Here is a 22600-nt window from a genome sequence, read left to right as displayed (position 1 = left end):
TTTTTTACGATCTCCAAACACTTAAACGGGACCACGGTCCAAAGTGAGCGAGAATCCCGATAATTGTTACACGATAATCGGGAACCTCGCTTATTGCTCGAAATTACCGGTTAATTTCTTTTAGCATTTGGAAGGAAGACTGCTGCTGAAAGAAGAGTATCTCACAGTAGGAGATTAACCTGGAATAGAGAAGAACGGACGGGAACTTCCAGTTTGGCTTGAACTATCGTCTTTGGTATTCTGTTCACCATTGAAGCTTTCCTTTGAAGTACTTCTCCCTTCACTTCTCTTGACTAGAGAACGAAGGCGGTCGATCTCAATCCTTATTCTCATTCCTCGAGAGGAAAAGAATTTAGGATGGAGGTCGTGGTACAGAACCTACAAATATACTACGTATATTACCCTCGCGACATGATTCTTTTAACAGTTGAATTGTCCGGGGGGTAGGCACATACGTAGTTAACTCTACGGTTTGTGACCGAGACGAATTGTATCTTAATTGAACTGCAACTCGGGTTGCCTGCAACCTCCCAGCAGTTATCAGTTTCGATTTTAGATACTTGGTATTGTCATGACAACACCAAATCAGCTTTTGTATTTACCGAAATCCGTTTCGGTTAAATATAATTGCTCGAGCGTATTCTTTATGCTCGATGGTTCTAGCCGAACGCATTCCTTCGTGGAATAATGGATTACCTGGCAACTCAGGATGACGAGTCACCGAGAGCTACTGCGTATTGAACTGCCTGATAGCGGCTCAGTATCAGCTAGGTCTCGGAGATGCACGGTCGGTTACGTCTCTCTCTCCCCTGGTTTGATTGACTACCGAACCGTATCTCTGCCCAACAATCATGGACTTAGGTCTCTGATTAACGGGGATTCTCGCAATAATGAAGGACCATCTACTGCTGTGACGCTCGATTTCATCGCCTTCGACATTGCGAGAATTTTCAACAGAGATATCTCTTGGACTCTTTCATCTGTTTACCGCACGGTAACAGAAGTCTGTACTAGTCACCCGCTGCATCGCACCGCGATAATGCGAATGATTTTTGCAGACATCTTGAGTTTGTCTTCAAAATATCTCGTATTCGTAGGTGTGCAATTATTCATTGCTCGCCCCGAATTAACAGATATGTCAGAAGACATCGCCTACTCTCCGACCTGACAGCTCTACTTCCAAATGTTCAGCCATGAGAAGCAGTTCTTCAGGCAGTATTTCCCTGTCTTCATTACTGAAAAGCGCTCCGCTTTATTGCAACTACGATCCTCACCGGACAGCAATGAATAGCGGTTAGCGTTCTCAGTCTTTGTAGCACAGGTTCAGAATCTTGAGAATCCTTCTCTCGGTTCAGCTGTGAAGACGTAGGTTGCATTTTCTGTACACCTTCGTCTTCAACGACACATAGTGTTGTTTCTCCTTAGCCGAGAATCAACTATACTATGAGATATCTTGCCATCAGGGACCTCGGTCTCTAGAACGGCAATTGACTTTCGCCTGTTTGGGCACATGCCTTAAGAGAGTCATCACCTTGCCGTTCTGGCATCGGTGACGAACAAATTATTTGTTTAGTCTCTTGGCATAACCCTTTTAAGGCGAAGGTCACGTGACTTGCTCGGGTGCTTGGACAACTTGCCTCCTACCGAACGCAGTCAGTCGGCAGCTGTCAGAGCGCCCAAGCCCAAGTCTGTTACGAACTTCGCTGTGGACTTAGTTCGGTTGTTCCATAACAGTCTTTTCTTCGTCCTAACGGCTTGTCACAGTACCCATACCATCGACACCCACCATTGAGTGTCGGTGTCCTATCCACTACCGAGAAGAACAACTTCGCTGCAGACGGATAGACCAGTATGGGTACAGGACATCACGAAGTCGAGAAGAGGGATAGGTCATACGACCATTCCCTTCTTTTCCTCTGAGGTAATTGCATGACTTTTCCTGCGAAGTCAAGCATCCAGGGGATGGGGATTCGTGACGCTCGATTTCGTACGACTTCGTAGCGAAGACTCTGAAACCCTTCGGTTCCTGACGATCGGTTAGAGTCCTTCACAATCCCCATCCCTAATGGACTTCACCGCCTTCGATGCGAAGGAGATGCTGCTTTGTCCTGTGAAAGCGCGACCGCGCTTTCTGAAGAAACTCGACATCCCAGGCTGAGTGTTGAAGACTCTTCGTCAGCACCAAGATGACCTAGAAGTACACTCGCTCGAGTTACACAAGAACTTCTCCGTGGCGCAGGTACTGAAGGCAGGGGTTCTGGTACAACCAGACCACTGGCACCTCCTTCTACCTTTTGGATATTGCCCACAGGTCCTTGGATCGTTTCCTTAGGACCCGTGGTGGCTGCTCAACACGTTGTGTAGCTAACCCACCCAGACCCTAGCAGGCTGAACAGCATCGAGTCCTGGTGTGACTGTAAGAATAAGATTAAGTGAATGAGAGAGTGACTGGCTTCTCTTCCTATCTTTTTTCTCCCCTCTACCTGTGGGTAGAGGGATACGGTATCACCTTGCTGGATAAGGACGAGATGCCGGTGAGCTACTCGACAGAGCCCCATCCTATCCCTTTCACTAGGGATGGGAGCGAATATCCACCACTTCCTCCTACAAGGGGGGGGAAGTGGATGCCAACAAGAGACAAACCATAACTTTATGTTGCCTCTTGCAAATAGGAACTTGTTCTTGTTTGCTGGTACGAAAGAGACGCGTTGCCTCTCTCTTAGTACTTGGTCCGAGGTCTGACCATTGATCCTGCGGTGCACACCCCGATCAATCGGACAGAGGCTTGGATCCCTCCCTCGCTCTTACGACCAGGGAGGCATTCCAAGGTTGGGCGAACACCAGTCTGTTCACAAAAGACTCAGATTCCTCCCACCAAGAAGTGAGTCTTCCTATTGTAAAAAGGACCGAAGGTTTGTATGCCGTGTCGGAACAAATGACAATTTGTCCAAAATTGCATTTTTCCTAACTATACAAACCTGAGGTCCTTTTACACATAGTCCCACCTCATGCCACCCCTCACTCTGTAGTTTTTGCTTGGGCCAAAAGCAAAAGTGATTTGTTTACCTCCCAGTCGCGCGCGCGCGCCTGTCGGACAAGCAGTTAACTACCGAACCCCTTGTTCGAAAGCTTACGACCTATCCAGCTGCCGCTAGTACCTTCCTATTGTAAAAAGGACCTCAGGTTTGTATAGTTAGGAAAAATGCAATTTTGGACAAATTGTCATATTAATAGAGAGCAAATATACGAAAATATAATATCAGAAACTATTTAATTGCCAATTAATATAATAAATATATGAAGATCGGACAAATATGAACTCGAACGAGCAAAATAAAACCGACACCTCACAAATATAAGTAATTAAACCGGCAATAAATTCTAAATTTGTTCATGAAACTTTCCTGTCAGATATATATATAGCTGTATTTTCTGACGTCTGACAGAATTTCAAAACTCGCGGCACATGTAGTGGGCCGCCAGGTGGTAGTACCCATTCCCGCCCCTGGGAGGCGGATATCAGGAACCATTCCCATTTTCTATTCATATTTTTTCTGTCGCCGGTGCTGGAAACAACTGTTTGCAGTACCTCCGTCTATGATTTTTGGATTATCTCGCTTCTAATTATCTGGATTGACTTTTGGTTATTGACTCTGGATTGTTGTATTGGCACGCGTAATAGTGGACTGTTTTTTGAATTTGGATTGGCTTTTCTGTGTACATGATGTCGGGATCAAGTACAGGGAGTTTCAGAGTGTGTGAGAGGAGTGAATGTAAGGTGAGGCTTCTTAAACCTTCAGTTGATCCTCACACAGTTTGTATGGAATGCAGGGGGCAGTTTGTTTGGTTGATGATCGGTGCAATGAATGTAAGGATTTGACCGATGATGGATGGAAGATGTATGAGACCTATCGGCGTAAATTTGAGCGTGATAGAGTCAGGAGGGCTTCCTCCAGGAGCAGTTCTACAAAAGGTAAGGAATGTAACATTTCTCCTCCTCTAACACCGGTAGATTTTGTTTCACCTAAACCTGTGATGTTGCCTCCGGGCCCTGTTTCTGTGTCTGGAGAAGGTAATGCCCTTTCTCTGATTCTCGAGTCTCTACGCACTCTTGAATCTAAAGTGTTGGCCTTGGAAACTGGCCCTGTGAAAGTTTGTGATCAAACCCCTAGTGTTGTGGAGGGGGCGTCAGATCGGCCTCATAATGCCTCTAGGCCTAGACCTCTATCGGACTCCCAGGACTCAGGGAGAGGGTATGTCGAAAGCTGCAAGAGGGTTACGGGGGCTCCCCACCGATCTGGCATCCCTTCGGCAGGCCTTGTTGCAAAGTCCCAGGCTGTCAAGGAGCGTGCACGGGCGCTCATCCTTAAGGACTTTTTTTCGTCCTCCGAAGCGTCCTCCCCGCGCAAGGGGTGGAGCGCTCGAAGAGACACTCGTCCGCTGAAAAGGACGTTTCGTGCTGAGGACGCTTCATGTCTGGCATCGCCGATTTCTTCGGAGGAAGCCTATGACGCTTTCCCTCCTCAGAAGAGAGGTAAAACCTCTTCCGACGAGGCCTCTGGGTTGCACGCACATCCCTGAGGTCTATGGGTTGCACGCACAGGCGTGTATCCCTGAAAAGCAGGTAGCTGTACCTGTGAGAAGGAAGGAGGCGTCCCCTCGCCCCTCGCAGGTTCAGTCCTGCCCCATCTTGTTCGTCACCTACGAAGAATATTCTTTTGTCCCTTCAGGACCAGATTTCTACCTTTATGGCTCAGAAGACTCGCCCAGCAGCAGTCGAGCCTAAGCGGAGAAAGGACGTCAGGCTTCCCGTCAAGAGGACTAAGCAGTCTCATTCTCTCTCTCCTCGTTCGTCTCTTTCCCCGCCTTCGGATCATCGCCCATCTCTTTCTCCTGATATAGCTTGCGCTCAGCAGGACGCTTTTCGCTTTCGTCAGGACGCTTTTGAGGACGCTCGGCAGGACGCTTTCCGTTCTAAGCAGGACGCTTTTCGCACGAGGCAGGATGCTTTCGAGGACGCTCAGCAGGGCGCTTTCCATGCTAAGCAGGATGCTTTTCAAGAAAAGCGGGACGCTTTTGAGGCCTCTCGTCAGGACGCTCGTGTGGACGCTCGGAGAGACGTGTCTCCCCATAAGGAGTTTATTAGAAGTAGTGCTTTCAAGAAGCATAAGACTTCTTCAGTTAGAAGTAAAGCAGTCTACGTCGTTTTACAGGATGCTCGACGCACCCAAGACGTTCTTCCTTCTGCAAGTAGTAAGGATCATCGTAAGGACGAGTCCGTGCCTGAAGCGTCAACTTCTAAGCAGCGGAAGTCTTTGTTCAAGCCTAGACCTGCTGGACGTACGCCCTCTCCGGATGGACGAGAAGAAGGGGAACATAGTAGTCCAGCGAGCTCAGTGGAAGAGGAACCTCCTTTGGTTTCTTCTGTCTCGGACTATAAGGTTCTTGTGCTGCTGTTACGTTCGTCCTTCGGGGACAAGTTTCAGCCGGCAGCTCCTAGGTCTCCTCCCTCGCAACTTTCGTCTTCCAAATCATTCAAGACACCGGAGTTTGTTGAAATGAAGACTTCTCTTTCAGCCAAGAGGGCTTTCAAGAAGCTCCAGGACTTCATGACTTGAAGGAAGGATCAAGGCAAGATGACTTTCGCCCTTCCTCCCTCTAGACTCGCCGGGAAAGGAGGCGTTTGGTATGAGACCAAGGAAGATGTGGGTGTGAAGGTTCCTTCGTCTGCTCTTGGGGACTTCTCCAGCTTAGTGGACGCCCAGAGGAGGTCCCTCTTATCAGCTGCAAAGGTGTCCTGGACTCCTACGGAGACGGACCACCACTTGAAAGGACTGCTGCGAACGTTGGGAGTCTTTAACTTCTTGGACTGGTGCTTGGGAGTTCTTGACCTTCAATCTAGAAGCCCTGACTCTCTCAGTCTGGGGGAGCTGTCCAGTGTGTTGTCATGTATGGACAAGGCCGTCAGGGATGGTTCGGAAGAGCTAGTTTTGCACTTTGGAACAGCTTTCCTTAAGAAAAGAGCTCTTCTTTGTAATTTCACCGCAAAGTCGGTTACTCCCGCTCAGAAAGCGGAATTGCTCTTTTCTCCTCTTTCGGACCATCTCTTCCTCCAGACGTTGGTAAAAGATCTAGCGACTAGTTTGCAGGAGAAGGCGACCCAGGACCTTTTAGCACAGTCCTCGAGACATCCAGCAGTTCCTTTGGCATCATCGTTTGTGAGACCTCCGAAGAAAGTTAAACCCTTTCGCGGAGCTCCTCCCTCGAGAGCAGCTCCTCGAGGGAGAGGACTTTCAAGAGGAAGAGCTTCATTTAAACCGAAAACAGCCAAATGAAGAACATGTCCTTCAGACGCCAGTCGGGGCCAGACTGAAGTTTTTTGCGGATGCATGGAGGCAGAGAGGGGCTCTCAAGATCGTAGAACAAGGGTACAAGATCCCCTTTTTCCAGCCTCCTCCTCTAACATCAACTCCCAGAGACCTTTCCCCGTCTTATCAGGGAGAGAAGAAGCGCATCCTTTTCGATCTTTTAGATCAGATGATCGAAAAAAGAGCGGTGGAGCAAGTCGTGGACCTGGGGTCACCAGGCTTCTACAACAGGATTTTCCTGGTACCGAAGCAGTCGTCGGGTTGGCGCCCAGTCCTGGATGTAAGCAGGCTCAACTTTTTGTAGAAAAAAGCAAGTTCAAGATGGAGACGTCTCAGTCAGTGCTAGGAGCCTTGAGACCTGGCGACTGGATGGTGTCCTTAGACCTGCAAGACGCTTACTTTCACGTCCCTGTCCACCCTCTTTCAAGGAAGTACCTGAGATTCGTCTTAGGAAACAGAGTATGGCAATTCAGAGCCCTTTGTTTCGGTCTCAGCTCGGCCCCGATGGTATTTACAGTAATAATGAAGAATGTGGCGAGATGGTTACATTCTTCAGGGATCAGAATATCCCTATACCTCGACGATTGGTTGATCAGAGCTTCGTCGAAAGGAAAATGTCTGAAGGACCTTCAGCCAACTTTAGCCTTAACAAAGTCCCTGGGACTTTTAGTCAACTCCGAAAAGTCACATCTGACCCCGACACAGTCCATCGTGTATCTGGGGATTCAAATGGATTCAGTGGCTTTTCGGGCGTTTCCGTCCCAGGAACGTCAGCGTCTAGGCTTAGAGAAAAGTCTCAGCCTTCTAGGGAGAGAGACTTGCTCGGCGAGAGGGAATGGATGAGTCTGCTGGGCACCATTTCCTCGCTGGAAAAGTTTGTCTCCTTGGGAAGACTGCACCTCAGGCCTCTTCAATTTTTCCTAGCGGAAGAATGGAAAGCCAAGGAGGATCTGAATGCGATCTTAAAGATCTCAAATACAGTAAAAAGCCACTTAAGATGGTGGCTCGACCCTCAGAAGTTGCGAGAGGGCTTATCCCTAAATCTTCTGAGCCCCGACCTAGTGTTGTTTTCAGACGCTTCCATTTCCGGTTGGGGAGCAACACTAGGAGGGGAGGAAGTGTCAGGCTCCTGGAGAGGGGAACAGGTAGCCTGGCACATCAATGTGAAAGAACTAGCAGCGATCTTCCTGTCGCTGCAGTTCTTCGAAGACAAAGTGACGGGCAAGGTCATCCAAGTCAACTCGGACAGCACCACAGCCCTTGCATATCTGAAGAATCAGGGAGGAACTCACTCCCGATCCCTTTTTCACCTGGCAAGGGAAGTTCTGCTATGGGCAGATGTGAAACAGATCAAGATTCTGACGAGATTCGTCGCAGGTGTGCAGAACGTCAGAGCGGACCTTCTCAGTCGACAAGATCAAATCCTGCCAACAGAGTGGACCTTACACCAAGAAGTGTGTCAGCAACTATGGAAGTTGTGGGGACGTCCTCTGGTCGACCTGTTCGCGACGTCGAGGACGAAAAGGCTTCCTCTGTATTGCTCCCTGGTCCTGGATCCAGGAGGAATTGCGGTGGATGCGTTGCTCTGGAGTTGGAGAGACCTAGACTTTTACGCTTTTCCTCCATTCAAGATCATGGGGGAAGTCATGAGGAAGTTCGCAGCGTCAGAATGGACAAGGTTGACCCTGATCGCCCCGATGTGGCCAGCAAGAGAAATGGTTCACAGAGGTCATGACATTCCTTGTGGACCTTCCCAAGGACGTTGCCCCTGGAGGAGAAGATCTACTCAAACAGCCTCACTTCGAAAGGTATCACCAAAACCTCTCCGCTCTGGATCTGACTGCGTTCAGACTATCGAAAAGTTGGCCAGAGCGAGAGGTTTTTCGAAAGCAGCTGCGAAAGCAATCGCTAATGCTAGAAGAGCCTCTTCAAGAGCTGTTTACCAATCAAAGTGGGCCTCCTTCAGGGCATGGTGCAGAAAGGAAGGAATTTCCTCTTCCACGACCTCTGTGAACCAGATAGCCGATTTTTTGCTTTTCCTACGAAATGTACAAAAATTGGCAGTCCCGACCATTAAGGGATATAAAAGTATGTTGTCGGCCGTTTTTCGACACAGAGGACTGGACCTCTCTGACAACAAGGATCTCCACGACCTTTTGAGATCATTTGAAACCACCAAGATTCCACAAGCGAGACCGCCTTCTTGGAACCTCGATGTGGTTCTTAAATTTTTAATGTCAAGTCCTTTTGAGCCTCTCCACGAAGCGTCTCTACGGAACTTGACGAAGAAAGCGCTTTTTCTAACTTCTCTGGCGACGGCGAAGAGAGTTAGTGAAATCCAAGCGTTCAGTGGGGAAATGAACTTGAGACTGACAGACATGCTGATAGATTTTTAGTTACCTGAGTTATTAACTTTTATCTACGTTGTCTCGTCTCTGCGACTTCTTAGAGAGGTGGGGACGCCAACCCAGCGGGAGTTTTTGTGAGGAAACAAGTAACTAAAACAAGTAACTCATTTCTGATGCTGCAGGGTAATGTCCTCATGCTTATACTTACTGTTAGGAAGAAGTGAGAACACTTTCGCTTCCTGTCTGATTATGCGGCTCGGGATTATCTATTGGTAGTCTTATTTTATACCTTTCGGGGATAAGTGCAGATTCAGGTTCTGGGATATGGACAGTTGCAACCTCCTAACATGCATGGAGAGACTTGGGACCAGTATGTTATATGGTGGAGACAGTGAAGGGCAGTTGTGATTCTTTTTGGTTGTCCTCCACTGGTTTAATCTCCCTCTTATAGCTTCCCTTGTCTTCAGCAGGGATCTCTCATAAGTCTCTTTTAGTAGGAGATTGTATATAGAGGGAATGATGGTCCAAGGGTAATTCTTTAGGAAGACACCCATAAGTAATTGGAGATATTCTTGGACATTAGGAGACTGAATAACAGTAGCTGTCTGCCCATATACTTGTTGGTTTTCTAGCTTGGTTTTAGTGCCTTTCCAAAGAATGGTCAGACTTGTGGTACACATGCAAATGTGTTCCACTTACCATACATCCACAGTCATGCAAGTTCCTTCAAAAGGTTTTTACCAGAAGGTATTGCTGTTCTGGGCATTTTGTTTGGGTTAGTGCGCAACCCTCTATAAGTTATGTCAGGGACTTGTTATTCATCTTGAATAATATAAATTTTCATAATAAAATTTGTTATTTGGATACTTACCTACTGTTAAGTAGACCCACCCAGCCTCCCCACAACTTAGTGGGCTGTCAAGGAGAATTCTGACGAGCTAAAAGATTCGAAACACACCTGGTGGAGAACAGGTAAACTAGACAGTCATCCGGGCAGCCATTCAATTTTTTTGTTTGAATGCCGACTCGCCTAATCGGCGGGGAGATGTAGCTAAATTTAACAGTAGCTAAGTATCCAAATAATTAATTTTATTATGAAAGTTTATATTTTTCCTAACTATACAAACCTGAGGTCCTTTAACAGATATGCCCACCTCAGCCACCCCTCAATCTGAACCTGGGCCAAAAGGCAAAATGGAGTGTTTACATCCGGGCAGGCTAGCCTGCCCCACGGTAGTCACTGCCTAACCACCTTTTTCAAGATTCAACGGCCGTAATTCCAGCTACACCGTAAATACATTCCTTATGTTAAAGGACCTCAGGTTTGTATAGTTAGGAAAAATACAATTTACGACAAATTGTGATTTCATCTTGTATTTCCTGATAGAACAGGCCATTTCTATCCATTTCATAATTTTTTCTTAGTATACTTATCTACATGCACGTGTCTGTGTGATGTATATACTATATGGAAAATTGGTGCCTGTCCCATAACATTTGTCTACATCAGTATTTCCTTTAAATGCGATTTATTTAACCCAGAAAATCTCATGTCCATTACAAGACTGTTCATGTGTTTTTTACTTTTTTTTTTTTATGCCATCAGTTTCACTCATATGAAATCATTCCTTCTCAATGATGTCATTCACCCCCCCCCCCCCCCCCCCCCCCCCCCCCCCAACCCAACGATTCCTCTGGTCAATCATAGGCTTCTTATTACCCATGCAGTGCACAAAATAATTGCATTTGGATATCAGTTAACAAGTACTTGAACTCATAACACCGGTTGCTCCGCATTCTCAAAAGTAACCGTAGTTTCAGTGTTAATTGTGATAACTCTTCTGTTAACGACATTTCCGTTTGTGAAATTTCAAATGATTTGCATTATATGCCGTCATTACAGATTGTACATTGAGAACATCGGTGTTTGTATCCCCCTTACTGGCCAACGAAAAGAAAACTCGTACATTCACTGTTTGAGGTAAGTGCATTTATGATTTACAGTTGTTGTTCAAACCATATTCTTGGGTAGGACGGTGTTCTATTTATTACACGTACTCCACATTTAACGACGGGGTTCCGTTCCAGCACCCGTGTCATTAAACAAATTCGTTGTTAAACGCATTAGTATTCTCCTTATTTGACTCAAAGCTTTAATTTTCAGTCACATTATACACAGAACTAGTTTCCAACATATCCTACTGACAATGATTTTTATTACTCATATTTTAACTTCATTTTATAACTTCTTAAAGTTATAAAATGTGTTAAAGTACACTATAAAATAGTGTACTTTAACACATTTAGCCATTTTATAACTTCATAATGTATAATTTTCTTTATAATAGTGTACTTTATTTCACACATTTAGCCTACATTCCCGAGTTAGTCTACTAATAAGTCAATAGAATACTAAGTCAATACTGTGCTAAACTCTTCTCAGAATATGCACATTATTTGGCAATGATTTTCATATTCTAAATTTGGTATTACATAATTATTGATATTAGTTTCTTCGTCATCTATTTTTATTGTAGAGGGTAGTGAGACGAGAAAAATAATGAATGAATTTTGATGATAACGGGGCATTTGAATGTCGCCATCAAACTTGAAGCACAACACCGTCTATTGCACTCCTTACCTCTAGTATCATCTGATCTCATGGGTGACATATCAAATACGTATGTAAATATACAGTAGTATAAAAAAATTATTAATCTGTTATTACATGCAAGTCTTTCAAGCATACTAAGAGTAAGAATTTATGCATGCCAAATGTCGCATTGTCTTGATTAAAAGGATTGACTTGGTAGAGACTTCTCAGGTGGAATATTTAAAAAAATATATTGTTCCGACACGTAATACAAACCTGAGGTCCTTTACATGTGGAATATACTTACAGTGGCAACTGGACTGGTCGTAAGCTTTTGAACAAGGTGGTTTGGTAGTTAACTGCTTGTCCGATGGTTGGGAGTCCCGCTCGACTGGAGGGTAAGCATTCACTTTGCTTTCGGCCGCCGACGGAAACATACGTGTTGTTCGCCGCTCTGCCCGCCATTGTCGTTTGTTTTCGCCTTCGCTACGAAGCATTTCTTGGGTAACTGGTATCTTTGATAGTACTTGGGAGTGTGACTGAGTACTCACTTTTCCTTCTTTTCATTGATTATTGTGATTCTTGTAGCGTAAGAGCTGCTACGAGATGGACAGGCACCCCCCCAGCCCCCAGCCAGCCGGAGATTGTACCCTGGTGTTGAGGGCCGTAAGTGCGGGGCCTTTAGATCACTTGAAGTTGACCTTCATGAATTGTGTGCTCAGTGCAGAGGGCGAAATTGCTCTTGTATCATGTGTGCGTCTTGGTCGGAGGAGCAGGGGGGCCGCTACAAGGGGAGGAAAAAAGCGCATAAACCAGCCAAGGTGTCATCGGAAAGCTCTCCAGCGACACCACTGGTTACGGACACATCTTTCCTCCCTCCGAGTGAGCTCCCGCATATGGCTCCTTCCCCTTCGGGAGACGTGTCGCATTCCGCCTCTTCACTCGACCTGTCGAGTGCAGAGGAGGGGGCGCAGCACCCCAACTTGCAGTTGTACTCGGGGTCTTCCGTTCGCTCGGGGTGGGAGCTTTCCCCCGGGCGAGTGGGAAACCCCCTACTAACCCAACCTTTGCCTCCTCAGGTGTGACTGCCACCGTGGGTGGAGACCTCATGCAGGTCTGGCACTTGCTGGGGCTTTCGGGCACGCCGAGTATTCAGGGGTTGCTGTATCACCTGGCTGCACAGTGTGCCGGTCCGGTGACGCATGGCCCAGTGACGTCAACAACAACAACAGTGTTGACGCCTGGGTATGCCACTCCTCCCCACCTAGTCTACACCCAGCACGTGGCGATGGTGACCCCTACAGCTACCGTCCAGGCCCCGCTGTCATTCGTGCCTTGGGAGGAGCCGACCCCACCGCCTGGTTTCGCCGCCCTCGCCCCAGCCCCTGACTTTTGGTACCCAAAAAGTTCCCCGCTCGACCTGCCGCCAGTTCCAGTCATCGCTGCTTTGGTTCCAGATCCTGTCATCTCCGCTCATGCCCGTGGTATTGCTGCTCCCACCGCAGGTCCCTCCGGACAGGTGCAGCTGGGCCGTGTTGCTTCGGCAACTGCCCCAGCTCCATCCTGGATGGAGGACCTGACGGTGGTCCTGAGGAAGCTGACAAAGAAGAGGAAGTTGTCGTTGTCGTCTTCATCGTCGTCGTCTGCAGCCGCCTCTTCCCCTTCGTCTTCCAAGGCCCCACAGCCGAGGAAGAGAAGCGCCTCAGTGGCGTGGTTGATTTGGTGTTTGCTTCTCACCTCGGTGGTTGTGGGTTCGATTCTTGGCCATTCCATTGAGGAGGGAGAGATGTGTATTTCTAGTGATAGAAGTTCACTCTCGATGTGGTTCGGAAGTCATGTAAAGCTGTTGGTCCCGTTGCTGAATAACCACTGGTTCCATGCAATGTAAAAACACCATACAAACAAACACAGCTGAGGAAGAAGAAGGTGGCCTCCTCCTCTCCTAAGAAGTCTCGCTTGGAGACCTCTAAGGGTCTGTCGCGAGAGGTACTGAGTGTATGGTCACCCGTGGGTGACCGTGCAGCCAGGGTCCAGACCACTGAGCCTGCTCACCGGGAGGACCCAGGCGGCACGGAGCGGAAGACTGGTGGCAGTCGCTCAGGTGACTTCCGCCAGACCGGTGATCACTGTCGTAGCGATCACCCGGTCCCCAGGGTTGACGCGACGGTCCCACAGGACCGTACGCGGGCTGAGGCGAGGAAGAGGTCCCCCCGGTCACCAGCCCCAGTCTCGGCTAGACCAGGTACCATGATGTGTCGTGAGGACGGTGCACGCTCCCACCGTGCCAGTGGACTCTACCGGTCTCCCGACCGTTGCTCCCACCGGGACCGGACGGATCGGTTGACGAGTAGCAGCTCTCCTGATGCTCGGGACCGTCGCTACCATTCTCGGTCCAGCGGCTTTCCCCAGGGAGACCGCAGGACTAGACCTGCAGCCCGATCGTCACCGCGGGTTGGCGATCGCCTGCAGCCCCCCAGCCCACCAGCTCTGCTGATAGGCAAGGGGCGGAACGTCAGGTCTGCCTCTCCAATCCCTTCAACCTCCTCGGGCTATTCCGGGAGGAGCGAGGCGATCAGGAGTGACCGTGAGGAGAGCGCTTCTCACGGTCCCACCGCGAGGGCCTATGAGCCTGGCACGGTTTAGGGACTGACCAGATCGCATGCCCAAGTGGTTGGAGGAGACCAAGAGGGGTCTGCCGTGGTTCCTCCTGTGGAAGGAGGATCTCGGGAAGTGTTCTCCCTAGATGGACTTGATGGTCCATCTCCTTAGGACGCGATCACTCCCGAGATCCAGAGGTTATTTGCAGAGGTCATTGCGCTGATTCGTCAGCACCACGACCTCAGGGAAGGATTGGTGCTCCCTCCCTCTGAGCCTTCATCGAGGCTGGAGTTGTTCTTGGAACCTAAGAAGGAACCTAGGACGACAGTGGGCCTACCCTGATCTGCCTTGGCCGACGGTGTCCTGGGTCAGGTGAACTCTCTTGTTTCCGGATAGGAGGGATCGCTTAGGTCTGGCAGGTCAACCAAGCTGCTTCCCCCTCCTCTACCACGACAGAGGCAGTTCTACGTGCCATCGGAGTACCCGCTGCTGCCTGTGATGGTAATTGCTTCCTAGCAAAGAAAGATAAAGGAAGGAAGAACGCATTTTCGAGAAGTTCGGCAGCAAGGAGGCGTTAGCGCAATGTGTCGGAAGTGCCTGTTATCATGATGGTTCTAGAATCAGCAGGAGTGTTGTGGATCTCGTCGTCACGTGAGAAATGCCGCGATTTCTGATGCTATACCTTGTCTAGATTCATCTAAGAGTTTCTAGAAATCTCGGGAGTCTGTGACGCTCGCCGTAGGCTCCGCCCCCAGAGTGTCGTATAAATACGACGGTCGAAGTTGGAGAGAGAGAGATCGTAAAAGAGAGACTCCAGTTAGTCACAGAGAGTAAGAGCCACAGATCAGAATATCAGTGAGAGATCAGCAGCAGCAGAGATCATCCGTGAGAGATACGAGAAAAAGGAACCAACGAAGGATCAGAAGAGTTGTTCGAGAGTTGGTTTGATATTGGTCTAGTCGTCTTCAGGAGTGGACGGATTATCTTGTGTTATCTCGACGTCAAGCAGACTTCAGAGAAGAAAAGGTCCTGCTAGAGGTTTTGGGGAATTCCTGCCTTACAAGTAGACTATTTTCCGCAATACAAAGTCAAGAGAACGTCTGCAATCAACGCTCTCCTTTTGCAAAGCCACTGCTTCGAGTCACTAAACCAGCCCGCAAGTATTTGAATTGCCTCACTGTTCCCCCAGTTCATGCAGTGTAAGATTCTATCTTTTTATGTAAATAGGAGATACCATTCTGCATTTCCCTATGTTAGTAAGCTTTTAAATAAACCTTTGTTGTGTTAGTGTTTCTTTCTATATTCGTATCCCCAGTTTCAACTGTTGGTGTTGAAATTTTTTTTTTTTTTAATTTCATATCGAACCTGAAGCGGACCTCTCTCAGAGGCGGTAACACTGTGTCGACCCTTGGCCAGGATATTTCGACACCGTAACATTGTCTCTGAGATCTCAGAGTCCGTAACATTGTGGCGACCTTGCCTAGGCTATCAACACTTTAACAGTTTGAAACTGGGAGAATATAGAAAGAATCGGAATGAGTGAGATGGTGAAAGAGTTTATTGAGTCGGGTAAGCTCCTAGGTCTAGAGGGGAATGATCTCCGTGAGTATGTTGAGAAGAAAGAAAGGGAAAAGTATGAGAGAGATGAAAGAGCGGCTGAGAGAGTAGTAATGAAAAGGCAGAAAGAGAAAGAGAGAGAAGCAATGAAAATGCAGCACGAGAGAGAAGTAATGAAAATGCAGCAAGAGAGAAATGTTGGTAATGCAGCAGGAAGAAAGAGATAAAGTATGTATGCCTGAGTTGGAAATTGCTCGGTTAAGGGAAAGTACTCGTAACAGTCGGACAGGCGAAAACGAAAACGGAGTTGGTAGGTTAGGTATGAGTGCAGTGTTGAAATTAGTACCAAAGTTTGATGAGGAAGATGTTACGACATATTTCATGTGTTTTGAGAAGTTAATGGAAAGAGTAGGTTCTCCTAAAGAAATGTGGACTTTATATTTGCAGTCAGTTTTGAGTGGTAGGGCACTTACTGTGTAATGTTGCATGTCTAAGGAGGAATGTGATAATTACGATATCGTGAAAGAAACCGTTCTTAGCGCATATAGGTTAGTACCGGAGGCGTACCGTAAGAAATTTAGAAATTTGAGAAAGGATGAAAATATTACGTATGTAGAATACGGTAAGAAGTTCGATAGACTGTTTTTTGATTGGTTAACTTCTGCTAAGGTTGAGGATTTTGATAGTTTGAAGAACTTAGTGTTGTTAGAAAACTTCAAAGATAACATATCCCCTGAGATTAAACTTTATATAGAGGATAGGCGAGAAGTATCTTTTGCAGGAGCAACTAGGCTAGCTGACGAATATAGTCTAACTCATAATTTGAGTGTTAGTAAGAAACGAAATGATCCTTCGTCTGGTAGAGTACAAAGCAGTAAAGGTTTCAGTCCTAGTAATAGCAATGCGAGTAAAAGTGACTATTCCTGTTACATGCAGAAAACCTGGTCATACGTCTAAGGTTTGTAAGAGTAGAATGGCATATAGTGGCTCAGAATTAACTTGTTTCCGATTTAATGGGAAAGTGCAGTAGAAAGGAAGGACGGTAAGAAACCAGTGTCTCTAGTTAACCTTTCGGCAAGTAGGAATGATGTGATGAGAGAAACTAGGAAAATTTTTGGTGAATTTCTGTCAGAAGGCGTAGTTTCCTCTCTTGGAGGAGTAGATTTGAGAGAAGTAGTCTTGCTTCGAGACACAGGGGCTGCTGTCTCACTGATTCAAAGTGAGTGTGTGCCGAACAGGGCAGAAATCAATATGGAAGAGAAAGTCATGTTAGGTGGATTTCCTAACACTTAGTGTTCTTTGTCCTTTGTTGAAGTTGAATTTAGAAAGTCAGGTAGTGTCAGGAGAAGTGAAACTTGCCGTTGTGGACAGTTTGCCTGTTGAAGGCGTTGATATTATTGTCGGTAAGGACTTAGCTTTATCCAAGAATGTGAATCCTGTTGTGAGGAATATTCCAGTGCCTGAAATTCATCATGGAGGAATACGATTATGTACAGGAGCATTTAAATCATCTCCCACCGAGAGCATGCTTGTAGATGCTGATGAGATGCCACTGGATCTTCATTATAAGCGTCTGCTGGTTCGGAGCTGTTATAGATTCCAGAGGCTACCTAAGTCTTTAACCAGCATTTGTATGAGAAATGAAAGGCATTGGCAGTTTAATGAAAGTCACCCCAAGCTTTTAGAGTAAATTTTATTGTCCGTGAATTAAATATGCCAAGAATCGAGATTTTACCAGCAAAATACTCAGTCCCCCCTGGAACTTTCCAGAGGTAAAATTTTGTAGATATTTTAATTTTACCAAGACAGAATTGTCCAGTGAGGCCATGCGTTCAATATTTTTAGAACACTCTTTGCAGCATGATGACTCTCCTGCAGTTTTCACGGATGGCTCAAAGTCAGATGCTGGCGTCGGCTTTGGTGTAGCCTTCCCTGATGTAGAGAGAAGCGGCAGGCTATCATCAGTTGCATCGATTTTTATAGCAGAATTATATGGAATTTTAAAGGCTTTAAAGGGAGTTTTAATTTGGAATGAAAGTAATTTTATTATATATTGTGACTCAAGAAGTGTTCTTCAGTCGCTGGAATCTTTTAACCCTTTAAACCCTCTGATTTTAGATATAGTATTGGAATGGCTGCATTTACTAAAATGAAGAGGGAAAGAAATAAAGTTCTGTTGGGTGCCTTCTCATGTTGGGGTGGCTGGGAATGAGAAAGCTGACCAACTTGCAAAGACTGCGGTCAGCTCCCCAGAACCCACAAGATGCCTACTACCATATTGGGATTTGTATCCTCTAGTAGGTAAGAGAGTTAAAAAATGTTGGTAGTCCCAGTGGGAGGATATTTTAAATAATCAAAAAATGCGTAGTATCACGTCATCAGTGTCTCCTTGGTCATATCCGTATATGCCAAGGAGACAGGAAACGATGTGTATATTGAGGATTGGACATACAAGACTCACCCATAGGTTCTTGATGTCTCGTGAAAATCCTCCGTTTTACGAGAACTATACTGTGCCCTTGACTGTGAGACATTTGCTGGTTGAATGTCCCAGACTTGGGAATTTGAGACAGGTTCCTGTCTTGGGGATGTGATAGAGGAGGTAATTTTATCCTATCTACGATTCTTGGAAAGGATTGTAATATAGAGCAGTTATATATCTTTATGAGGATATATCTTTGTGAGGGAGGCTGGCCTCATCAACAAAATTTAGACTATATGTAGGATGGTTAAACTTGTGTAATGTCTGTTGCCGAGAGGGCAGCGTGATTGGCGCCAATGTAGCCTGCGTGTCTGCAACTCACTTGCAGTCACGCCTCTGTATAGACTGGACGTGTATTAAAGCACTCGAGTGACACACAGGTTTCCTTCTGTTTCCTACATGGCGCAGTGAGTAGGATTCATAAAGAATAATCATGTCTACACCAGGGAGACCATCTTTCACGGCAAGGACACAATGATCCTCCAGGGGTGCCCACAGTACTCCCGTCGGAGTGGCGTCAAGATCACCAGCTCTGCAACATATAGTTGCCGAGGGTCCAGATGCATTGTAAGCCCTTAACAACCGTTTGGCTACAATGGCGAGTGGCTTGCATCTACAGAGCGGCCCCAGGGCCCCGGCCCTACCGCTACCAGAGAAGTGTGCTTTGGAAATGTCATCAGCCTCCTACAGGACTTGGAAACGGTCCATGACACACATTGGCTTAGGCTACATAAGCTTCAACCAGCGGATGCAGTTCAACACATCAGGCTTCATTGCACCCCAGAGTTGCAACGTACACTGGATGCCAGGTATAGTGATTTAAAGTGGCCTAACTAGTCTCCAGAAGGGGCTTTGGATGCTATAGGGGCCATGGTTCTGTGTGCATTGGGCTGGGTTTTTTGTGTATATGCAAGGGCGTGAGGAGTCCATTAGCGAATATTTTGCAAAGTGCTCTCAAAAGGCCATGGACTGTGGTCTCCAGTGCCCTAGGTGTCATTGTGATTTGTCTGTATATATGCTCATTAGAAAGCTTATGGTAGGTCTAAGGGATGAGTTATTGAAAAAAGACCTTTACAGGTCATGTGATTCTGTTTGTAGTGTAGATTCCCTAAGGGCAGTGTGTGCAACATACGAAGCAGCCCGCTAAGATGCATCCATGCCCCAGCACGACACCTGTCATCAAGAGCCCCGAGCGGCCGATGTGGAGACAGACGACCCCCCCCCCCCCCCCCCCCCACCCCCCCCCCCCCCCCCCCCCCCCCCCCCCCCCCCCGAGTGTGCAGCAATGAAGAGTAATGAGCGGGCCTCAGTTCCCATCAGTGCTCGTGTGTGGGAACTGCGGAGTGCAGCACGAGCCCAGAAAGGTGTTGTGCCCAGTGAGAAATAGTGTTTGTCATGACTGCCAAAAAATTGGCCTCTTGAAACGGTTTTGTAGAAGCAAGAAGATGATGGTGAATGATGCCCCTGCTTCATCAGTAACGCTGGGGGCAGTCACTACTGGGGTACAACCCAGTATGCAGCCTACTATACAAGTGGTAGTGTACAGGCTGTGGTAGACACCGGGGCCCAAGTGTGTGTTGCAGGCCCCACCCTGCTGTCGACCCTCGTTGAAAGGCCTACCCTTTCACGATGCTGTGGGGCCCTACTTGACGTTGCCAACATTAGATTGGAGGGTATGGGAACTGCCCCCATTAGATTGGAGTGTATGGGAACTGCCCCCATTAGATTGGAGTGTATGGGAACTGCCCCCCTTTGCGTTCAATATGGTAACAGGACAACCATCCAAGAAGTGTACTTCATCAAGTCTGCAAGGTCATTCTTTCTTTCATTGGCTGCTTGCAAGGACCTTGGCCTTGTGCCCCAGTCCTTTCCCCCACCACTTACCGGTGTCAGCAAGCCTCGCACTGGAGCATGAGGTACTCACCCCCATTGGGCAGTCCTTGCCTAAGCCCTCATCCATACCCTTCCCACCAGTGGAGGAGAACGTCCCAAAGTTGGAGCAGTGGCTCTTGCGCCATTTTTCGTCATCAACATTCAATACAGAAAGGGAGCCCCTCCCTGTCATGGAGGGTAAGCCGCACCATATTCATCTACTGCCAGGGGCAACCCCCTATGCATGCCACACCCCAGCATCTGTCCCCAAGCATTGGGAATCAGAAGTGAAGATGCAGTTGGACCAGCACATCAAGAAAGGCATCATTAAGGAGGTACCGACTGGTGAAGCAACAGAATGGTGTGCAAGGATGGTCATTGTTGCCAAGAAGTCAGGTCAGCCCTGCCGCACCATGGACTTTCAACGTCTCAATGCCTCCTGCAGGAGAGAGATGCATCACACCCCCTGCTCCTTTCGACATGATCTCAGGGGTACCCTTACATTCCTTTAAGATGGTGGCAGATGCGCATTGGGGTTTCCACCAGGTGGAGTTAGATGAAGAAAGCCGCAAGCTCACAACCTTTATAACTCCCTGGGGGCGTTATCTGTACAGAAGAACACCCATGGGACACTGTTCAGCTTCAGATGCCTACACCAAGAGGTTTGATGACGCCATTAAGGACATTCCCCGAAAACACAAGTGTGTGGATGATACTCTTCTATATGACAACAGCGTTGAAGAGGCCTTCTAGCACACATATAATTTCTTGGAGACGTGCCAAAAAGGGAATAACCCTCAAGCCAGAGAAATTCAGCTTCTGCCGAAGAGAAGTGAGCTTCGTCGGATTCCAGCTGGGATGGGATTCCTATAGGCCCACAGAGGAGAGTCTAGCCACCATACAGATTCCCTGTGCCTGACAACCCCTTGGTCACTGACATCAGGTCATGGTTTGGCTTTGTCAACCAGTTGGCACCCTTCCTTGCCACTGCCCTGCTGATGGAACCCTTCAGAGACCTCCTGAAGAAGTCTGCAAGCAAGAATGTCTACTGGGATAACAACCTACAAGAGAGATTCCACCAAGCACAGGAGGCCATATGCAAGCTGGCCAAGGATGGGCTGATATACTATGACAAGACCCAACCCACAGCAGCCCTAACAGATTGGAGCAGAGATGGGATGGGGTTTGTTATCCTGCAGCAGTACTGTGCTTGTACCTCAACTGATGTCCCATTCTGCTGCAAGGGTGGGTGGCGTATTGCCCTATGTGGGAGCCGTCACTTGTCACAAGCTGAAGCTGGGTGTGCTGCTGTTGAGGGAGAGGCCTTAGCTGTCACGTGGTGTCTCAAGAAGGCCAGGCTACTCCTGTTGGGCTGCCCAAACTTATTGATCGTGACTGACCACCGCCCGCTGGTCAAGCTCCTGGGTGATAGAGAGCGGAAGGATATACTGAACCCAAAACTCTTCCGTCTCAAGGAGAAAACCCTGCAATACAGGTTCCAGGTAAGATACCTACCAGGGAAGAGGAACTGCGCTGCTGACTTCTTATCACATTTCCCTGCTCTCCGTTGTGAACCAGACGACAAGGACTGAACTTCAAGAGGATATGACTGCTGCCCTTGTCGCTGCTTCAGCCACTGCCCTTGAGCAAGAATGCCTCATACTTGACGAGGAGAGGGTCAAAGTAGCAGCCTCTAAAAGACCCTGTATACCAGTTGTTGGTAGCTACTAAAGTGGCAGCAAATGACTAGCGCCCACAGAAGGCACAGGAGTTGGCCTGCCTACGTCATTTCTACGCAGTTAGGGACAGGTTATCTATGGTAGAAGACCTGATAGTCTACACTTATGAGCAAGAATGCCCACGTCTGCTCATCCCAGAGGAACTTCGCCTTCAAGTCATCACAGGCCTTCACGCAGGACATCAGGGGGTGGACTCCATGCTTCGCAGGGCTAGGCAATCAGTTTACTGGCAGGGCCATATGTACATGGCCTATGCAGACAGGCTCACCGGGTGGCTGGAAGTCTCGCACTTTCCACATGGTACAACGTCATCAAGAATCATATCAGTGTTGAGGACGTACTTCACAAGATGGGGAGCACCAGAGCTAATCTCGACAGATGGGGGCACAAACCTCATTAGCAGAGAGACCACCTCATTCTTCAGAAAATGGGGGGTTACTGTACGCCTTTTGTTAGCCCATTACCCCCAGTCCAATGGAAGGGCTGAAGAAGCAGTCAAGACCGCCAAGAGGATCATCAGGGCAAATATAGGCAAATGAGGTAGCCTCGATAACAACAAGGCATCTCTGGCAATTCTTCAGTACCTCAACACCCCTACTAAGGGGTTCGACAAGTCACCAGCACAGCTTGCCATCGGTAGGCAGCTCAGAGATGGAGTGCCAACGCCCAGACAGCATTACAAGGTGGAGAGACACTGGGACGAGATCATCCAGAAGAGGTAACTACAAATGGCAGAGTCCCAAAAGGAGACCCAACCACTTGCTGGGACCAGGGAGCTTCTACCCCTTGTAGGCTGCAGGGTAAGAGTGCAGGATCCTGTAACCAAAACATGGGACTGATCTGGGTTGGTAGTGGAGTCCAAGGGCCACTGAAAGTATCTCATTAGGCTTGATGGAAGCAGTCGAATGTCACTTCTCAGAAACAGGAAGCCCCTGAAAGTGATAAGTCGTCAGCCCCAACGTCGTCAGCCACTTCCCCACGCCTGGACCCTGCTCCACCTCGTCCAAAAGGGCGGACAGTACAACCCTCATGGATGGGCGAGT

General features: G+C 47.8%; 1 long non-coding RNA gene across 1 annotated transcript in view; it reads left to right on the top strand.

The window, feature by feature from the left end:
• The first annotated feature begins 10617 nt into the window (after positions 1–10617).
• The window catches only part of LOC135212307 (uncharacterized), a 91108-nt gene continuing 79125 nt past the window's right edge, over positions 10618–22600 (top strand). Inside the window, exon 1 of the long non-coding RNA XR_010313856.1 lies at positions 10618–10697. This is a non-coding gene — a long non-coding RNA (uncharacterized LOC135212307). The remainder of the gene's footprint in view (positions 10698–22600) is intronic.

This window comes from Macrobrachium nipponense, chromosome 40 (assembly GCF_015104395.2).
Source record: "Macrobrachium nipponense isolate FS-2020 chromosome 40, ASM1510439v2, whole genome shotgun sequence".
Taxonomy (NCBI): Eukaryota; Metazoa; Arthropoda; class Malacostraca; order Decapoda; family Palaemonidae; genus Macrobrachium; species Macrobrachium nipponense.
This window is presented reverse-complemented; position numbering and strand designations above follow the sequence as displayed.